Below are 8,716 nucleotides of genomic sequence, written 5' to 3'. Positions count from 1 at the left end.
TAGATAGATAGATAGATAGATAGATAGATAGATAGATAGATATATGTGTGTATATAATATAATCTACCATTCTTCTAAGACTATAGTAATAATCGTTCTTATGATGAGGATTTTTAAGATGTACTCTTACCATCTTTCAAATATGCAATACAGTATTTTTTTGTTATTTGACTTTCTTTTTAAATACTTTTTTTTTATTAAGGTAAAATTGGTTTACAACACCGTGGATGATTCAGCAGTATACACAGATGTATGTTGATTCACAGTCTTCAAAAACACTAACAATCCATTTGTTGCTTATCCCCACACCCACTTCCCAGTAATGGCAGCCAGAGTTGAACCCTTACTTTTTCTGTTTTTCACTTTCTTCCAGCCCATAAAATTCTGGTGCAGTATGTCAAAACAGTAAACAAGGATATTAGTACCCGATGGTCTCATGGCCACTAGACAGGTGGCATGGATGGGTAACTCACCTTTTTCATCAATCAGTCATATGTTCTCAACCACCCAACTTCCTAAATGCCAGAGTTGTCTGCTCCAGCAATGTTTTTCACTGTGTCCTTCCATCTGTAATAGTGGTACCACATAGTGATAGCAATTAGTAACACAGATTTCTGTATATATCATGAAGCCCAGAGCACTCACATCACCTAAGCACGGCGCCATATCCAGCACCCTACACTGAAGAGAACAGAGGAGCTACCCTTTCACTCATTTTCATCCATAAAGTTCAGCCTTCACTTTCATGCAGATCTCTCCAGTTCCACATATCCAGCCCTGACTACCTACTTTACCTCCTGCATCACATGTCATTCATTAATTTATCCCAGACATTTTGAATACCTCCTGTTAGCTAAACTCCTTTCATTGAATTTCTGAGACATCCACTACAAAGCCTGGTGTCCAAAAATGAACTTTCACTTCTTTCTCCATCAAATCAGTTCTTTCTGGCTTTCCTATTTCTGTTTGAAGAATTGTTTATTTGGTTTTCTCATTCCTTCAAATCCACTTAGAACTTGGAGTTGGTTACCTTTGATTGTTTCCTTCCCATCCAGTCACTGTCAAGTTCTATATATTCTATTTCACATTTGCTCCTGCCCACGTTACCACATTTCATTCTAATTACCACTAGGATGTGTCAGGTGCTTATTACTGCTTGTCTTTAACTAAGAATTTTAACTGAGTTATTCCTCATTAATCTCACCTTCAATTCAGCATGCAAAATACTCTCAAATTTAACTTTCAAATCTTAAACATTTATATTCGTGTTCTAGAGCTTTCAACATTTCACCACTGTCTAATGAATTGTTACCCTTTCTTCTGCAACAAAGCCCCAATGTTCCTTTCCCTCTCCCTTCCAACCATTTAATTCCTCCCAAAGAGATGTTCCATGGGATGAAGTGCTGTGTAGTTTTGAAAAATAACTTCTATATGAATAGGTATTGGAAGGTTTCAAATATATACTACTATGTGTAGAAAAAAAGAGGTGTACATATATGTATGTGTGTGTGTGTGTGTGTGTGCACGTGTATATGAGAGAAACCTGCCTCTGCTTAATTTGCCAATAGGCATGAAAGGAGTGATATTTTATACTTTTTATTTTTTGTATAATGAAAATTAATTACTTTTTGTATATGTAGAGTGAGCCCCATTTCCAAATGCAAGACAGTATAAAATATCATCCATATTTCTAGCACCAGTAATTAAGAATGTTAACTTCTGTCTCTTATCAAATTTACAACCCTGGTGGCTCAGCGGTTGAGCGCCGGGCTGCGAAGCTGCCTTCAGCCTCTGCAGTGTCAGTTCGATTCCCGGCCGCCAGGAAGGGTCCCACATGGCACGCAGACCCCTCCTGCCACCCGCTGCTCCCCTCAGCAGTGTACTTTGGTCCTTCTGCCTGCTCTGCTCCCCGCTCTGGCTCTGGTGAATTCTCTCACCCTCCCACGCTTCTGACTGTACCCAGTGCTTGTATAAATAAATAAACTTAAAAAAAATCATCTCTTTAAAAAAAAATTTACTTTGTGTGGTATATGAAAAAAATAAAATTTTATACCTAAAGTTAAAGCCCTCTTAATAAGCCACCCAGTATTATTCTTGTCTTCTCCCTTCCCTGTTCTCCAGAAGTAACCAATACTTAAATTTGCTGTGTATCCTTTAGGCCTTTTCCCAGACCTAGCGAGGCATCTACAACACAGTTTAATCTCAGTTATATTAATGAAGTTTATAAAGCAGTATCTTCCTCTGTGATAATCTTGTAACCTGTTTTTTTCCCTCAAAATTATGTTATGAAAATTATCTATGTTAATATGCATAGGACTATTTCTTTTAATATTGTTTGTTAATATTGTAACATATATGCTCCTATTTCATTCCTTTTTTCTATTTATATTTGGTTCACTTCAGTTTTTTGTGAACAGTGCTGCAGTAAAAATCCTTTACATGTCTCTTTGAACACATGTGCAAGAATGATTCTTAAGTAAGTATCAGATAGTGGAATTGCTTGTTCTAGTTTCAATTTGTTAGAGTCAGCCAAATTGCTGCCCTTTACAAGCATACCATTTCCTCTGCACCCTGACCAAAACATTGTCCAATTTTTTTTAAAGATTTATTTTTATTTACACAAGAACTGGGGTATAGGCCTGAGGTGCGGGAGGGTCAGAGGATTCACCAGAGACAGAGTGGGGAGCAGAACAGGCAGGCTGTCTGAAATACACTGCTGAGGGGTGCAGCAGGTGAGGCAGTAGAGGTCTGCTGCGCCATGTGGGAATCTCCCTGGCTGACCAGGACTCGAACCTGCTTGCAGAGGCTGTGGACAGCTTCACAGCACTTGGCTCAACCCGCTGCACCACCGAGGAGGCCCAACATTGTCCAATTTTAAAGTTTGATGAATGAAAACTTGATGAGTTAAAGTTTATTTGGACTATGGTTTTTGATTTGCATTTACTTGTGAGGTTAGACAAATTCTCATTTGTCTATTAATCTCTTTGATTTCTTCTTTGTGAATTAGATGATTATATTCCTGGCTGATTTTTTTTACTGGGTTCTTTCATCCACTCAATAGTCAACACATTTTAATAATAAACACCTGCCAGGTGCTAGGCATTATTATTAACCCCAAGTGAATATGCACCCCTGGTGCTCTGACTATTAATTGCTTCTTAATTTTACCTTTCTTTAATCAGCATGAAATTCTACCATATACAAATGTCATTTGTGCATTTTACTAATCTGCAAACTATCTTAATCATATAGCAAAGTATTTGTTTACCAGTTTATGACTTACAAAGCAATCTAACGCCTACATTCTCATTTAGTTGTCATCATAACTATGTTGTGATTCATAATAAGCTATATACTATGTCACACAAGAACTGAATGACTATTGGATAAAACTGAGTAATGAATTGAGGAAGACTTTAAAAGCATCATCTTTGAGAAGGACAATCCTGTATACATTATGTAGACCAGAACACTCATATTACCTAAGTATTACTTAAAGATTGTCAATGATTCAACATGTATAGGGATTTGTACGTTGAATATTTCTGGAGTGGAATTATGTGTGACTGTCCCTAAATATTGTTTTAAATGATGTATTTATTACTTATACATAATTTGTCATATTGAAACTAATTAGCAAAATATGTACCTTTTCAATAAGTAAGCTCTCTTCTTCACTAGGTCAAAGCTTTTCTAGAGAAAAATATATATCTGCTGATATAGCCTCATAAAATTATGTGTAACAATATGCACTAAACAACATTTACTTATTGAGAGTAGCATACATCTCCATAGTGTCTGCATCTTATATAATCAGCATGTATTAATTTTATAATAAAAGGATACATCTCAATATCTTTTCTCTCAAAAGAACATTTTTAGCAACTTTTAAAAATATTCACAATATAATGTTAAGGGGAAAAGCATATTGTTAAGCAACATTTATCATTTCATTTCATTTTTTTTATTTATTTATTTATACAAGCACTGGGTACAGTCAGAAGTGTGGAAGGGTGAGAGAATTCACCAGAGCCAGAGCAGGGAACAGAACAGGCAGACCGATGAAATACACTACTGAGGGGAGCAGTGGGCGGCAGGAGAGGTCTGCATGCCATGTGGGACCCTCCCCGGCGGCTGGGGATTGAACCGATGCTGCAGAGGCTGTGGGCAGTTTCACAGCCCAGTGCTCAACCTCTGCGCCACCAGGGGATGCCCTCATTTCATTTTTTTAAAAATTGTATATATGTGCATGGAAAGAATAAACATCATAATGTAAAAGATGTTAAGGTTTCAGTGGTGGGATCATCAATATTTTTAGCTTCTTATTTGTGTTCTGTATTTGCTCCTAATTATTTTTTTAATGAGGGGGAAGTAGTATTGTTAAATAGGACTTTTATTTGAGAGCAAAACTAATTTATGGCAGCACTTTTGCTTTAATATATGCTTTCCAGTCCCTGCCAATCTCAGCATTCAACTGCAGAGTTAAAGTTGTTTCTTAATATTTAACAATGTTCCTGGAGTTGTGTAACCATCCAAAACAGGCTTTGCCTGCTCTGCAAGGAAGAGTCAGCAAGGCCCTGAAAGCAGCAGTTTTCTACTTGGCAATAATTTGGATTCTAGCCCCAGCTCTTCACGAAATTGCCTGTGCAACTTAGCAGCTATCTTTCTGAGTTTCAGTTTCTTCTTCTGTTAATTGGAGACGATGATATCTGCCCTGACTATTGTAATGACTCTCTATAGAGAGCTAATTTAAAATATATAAATATACATATATATAATTTTGAAACTAGTATGAGTTGGTGCGGCAGCCTCTGCCGCTGAACGCCAGTGAACTTACTGGAAAGAGGGAGGCTTTCACTCAGACACATCAGAGTGAGTAAGACCCCCTTCCCCTGTGCGCTGGACTGGACAGTCAATGACGGGTAAGATCGGGGGCAGACTAAAGAAGGCACTGGCCAGCCTCATGTCTGTGACTCCTGACGACCTAAGACAGGCGCAGTCCCCGAGGGGCTTCATTATGATAAACTTTGGCGTTCAGATCAAACAAGGTCCACATGCCTATAAGCCTAATTTAGGCAACAAGCCCGCAGTAATTAACCCCTCCTTTGATGGAAACAAGGCTGCTAAGAGCGTCACCTGCAAACAAGCCTGATGGAATTACCTACAAAGCAGTTTTACCATTAGTCAGATAGCCATTGTTTCAGAATAAGAAGCAACCTAGCAACCTGTTTATAATCATACTACTTTTTTCACTTACTTTGCTTTTTCCTTATATGTGTACAATCAGTTTCAGGAAATGCATGATAAAGAAAATAGTGTGTGGCAATGGTAGTTTTATAATAATCATAATACTTCTCACATGAGACAACACCATAAAAATCAAAATGCTTACGTAGAGAATATATTGCTCGTGATTACTAAAAGTAGGAGGTGCCAGTAGGTAAATATTAATGCTTTTTGATCATTGTGGTTTTGGGATACGAATCAAGAAAAGCTAGCTTAAAGAATGCTGTTCGGTGTAGGCAAAAGTGATTGTGTAGATTCAGTACCTGGAGATTGTTTACTGTGCCATGTCATGGAACAGCGATCACATGCACATGAATAATGAAGTAAATGTCTTATGCCTTACAAAGTATTTTATGCTGAGAAAGAATTAAATTGTATGAAATCATCTATTGTTAAAAAAGGTATAAAAGTGTATGATGATTTTGAGCAAATTACATTCAGATCTTCACTCTTGAAGTGTGTCTGTTTGCATTTGTGTGTCTGTCTGTCATTTATGCGCCGATTCCTTGAGCATCCTCACAGTTTCTCAAATCCTGAGACAGTCCTGCAAGTCTACCGCTGCGTTAGTCCGCGGCAAGTTGGTATTATGATATAATTCCTAAACTCAGAGGAAGAGAAAGACAACCACCAACTTTCTTATGGAGACAAAGAAAGCTAAAATGATTAAAATAATCTTTCTTTAATCCCTCTTCCCCTGAACTATCACTTTGCCAAATTTGTCAAAGCAACTATTAAAGAAAAATAATAATTATCTTTACAGGATCACAAGCAAGCTATGATTCCCATGAAAAACGAAAACAGAGCTGACACAACACCCTTGCAACACCCTTGTATGTCCACATCAAATACAAGAACCTGTCAGGCTTGACAACTTAAATTAGTTGTCAACTTAAAAGGAAAATACAGTACTTTCTCAGGGAGAAATAATATCACCAAAGAAGGTATTATTATACCATCACCTTCATGATCCACAGAAAGTTTACAAAGAAGTTGTCATAAAATAAAATTTTGGGTTTTGAGGGTTGTTTTGTCTGTAAGTAAAGATGCAACCTATGAAGCTGTTCGCAGCCTCTGCAGCACAAGTTCGATCCCCCGCTGGACAAGGAGGAACCCACATGGTGCAGCAGACCTCTCCTGATTCCCACTGCAACTCCCCTCAGCAGTGTATTTCACTCAGTCTGCCTGTTTTGTTCCCCACTCTGTCTCTGATGAATTCTCTCACCACCCCACCCCGCACCTCCAGTCTGCACCCCAGCTCTTGTATGCATAAATAAATAAATCTTTAAAAAAAAAAACTTTCGATAGTGGTTGGAAACCTTAACGTGTTATCTTTCTTACTTTCTCCACTGAACCAGAAAGTAATCAGAATTTTACAATGGCTGCAACAATTAACTAATTCTGATTAACTGAAGGGATTTGTAAAGCAGGGATTTGTAAAGCAGGGATTTTCCTGCTTTATGTTACAGTTGTCACCCCACTCAAAATCTGTTCCACCATGGAATTTCTCAAGAAATGCAAGCTGATGATAGGTGTTTTTGAGAAGTATAACTTAGAATTCCTTTTTCCATGGAATCTATTTTTATTTCACTCCACTATATGTGCTGACTGTATTTTAAATCATGCCTTTGGTTCTAAATATTCCTTCGTTCTGTATTTATGTTTGCATGTGAAAATTCTACTTTCCCAATATTCTCTAAGTGTCTTAAGGACAGAGAACTGCCTTTTTCTTTTTATAATCCCAGGGACAAAGAAAATACAAATTTTTATGGTAATAATGAAGGTAAGTAAACATGCAAAAAGGGAAATAAATACATAAAACCCAAGTCATAAGACTCCTGGACTCTAATAACAGTTTGTCAGTAACAATGAGTATCTGAAATTTAGGATAACTTTTCTGCTTCCCTTACAAATTTACACCTTATCCTTAAAAGAACACATTAAAAGTATTGATATTTTTATTTGCAAGCAGTTTACAAATAATCTAATCTGTACTTAATCAATATTTTTGCTTCTCAACATTTTTGGAGCATGTGTAACTTGCCGAAATGTGAAGGGAAAAAGAATAAGATTGTTGATTAAGACAAGCTTCTTGCCCTAGAGAATTCTATGCAATATGCAGAACCTGTAAATAATAAAACCTGTAAATAATAAAAAAATTCGCTACGACAATTTTGTGTGTGCATAGTCCAACTGTTTTGAGTTGGGACATTCACAAAAAGCTTTCCAAAGCCAAGGATATATCACTGGATTTCGAAGGATAAAATAAGAGTTTGTCAGATAAAAATGTGTATACTGGCCAGAGGAAAAAGCATGTGAAAAAGATAAAGAATAAGGAAAAGGGCAAATATTTCTATGGTTGGAATTCGGATGCCTGAATGCTTACAGCTGCCTTTGGCCACAAGCCATTCACATTAACATAGTACACTTACTATCAGGGCACTGACGCATTACTTTGTTATGACCCATTTATGTCAGAATCTCTCTTATCAGGCTTGAGAACAGACAACAATGAACTCTGACTTTTACATCTCTGAGCTTACATAATACTTAATCCATAATAAACAACATTTTTTAAACTTTTGTTAGTGATTTTATTGCACAAACATGTCTGTGAAATCAAAGAAAAGAAACATCTACACTCCATCATAATTGCAATGACTGCAACTAAATAATTTTTCTTATGATAGCACAATATATACATGTATTATCCCAGTTGCCTTGAAAAAAAAAAGTTGATGTTTTAATGAGTCGAAACATAAATGTAAGCATATGTGAAATACAACTATCATTACCACAGATTCTTACCTTTGGTTGTTTAATCTATCTGTCTTCAAGAAGTGCAAGTCAGAGGTATAGCCAAAACAAACCTGTTGAATCTTGCCATGGTCAAAATTCAGGTCTCAATTTCCTTCAAGTAATAATCACGCAGATCTTTTCTCTTTCTCTAAACTCGCACAAATGGCTAGATTTCTAAATCATTCCTAGGGAAAGACACAGTTCTGTGGCATTCACAGAGGAGGATTTTCATGAGTCAATATTGGATTTGCAGATTTATATACAGATGAAAATAACAGCAACCAAATCACCATTATCCTTCACTTGAGCACAAGCTTATTAATATGTATGAGAGTTAGGGATAAAAGGAGGTTTCTCAAAACTACACCAAATTTCAACAATTTGAAAATAAAGTTAACCAAAGTTAATATTGCCTGATGAATTTTATTAAAGTTATGCTATCAATTTCATCCAGAGTTGTAATCTTTAAAAAATTATCTAAGGTTTCAAAAAGTATGATTAAAATTTTAAATTTGGTGCCATCATACTAAAAATTACTAAAATACAGAGTGAACATATTTATTCAGTGGTCTGAACTGCATATTTAAAACATATGATCAGGAAATAAAATAGGATGAAGAAGTGTGCTGAAAGA

The sequence above is a fragment of the Talpa europaea genome (assembly GCF_964194135.1).
Source record: "Talpa europaea genome assembly, chromosome: 5".
In the NCBI taxonomy this organism is placed as follows: Eukaryota; Metazoa; Chordata; class Mammalia; order Eulipotyphla; family Talpidae; genus Talpa; species Talpa europaea.
The sequence above is the reverse complement of the archived record's forward strand: the minus strand, read 5'-3'. Positions refer to the sequence as shown.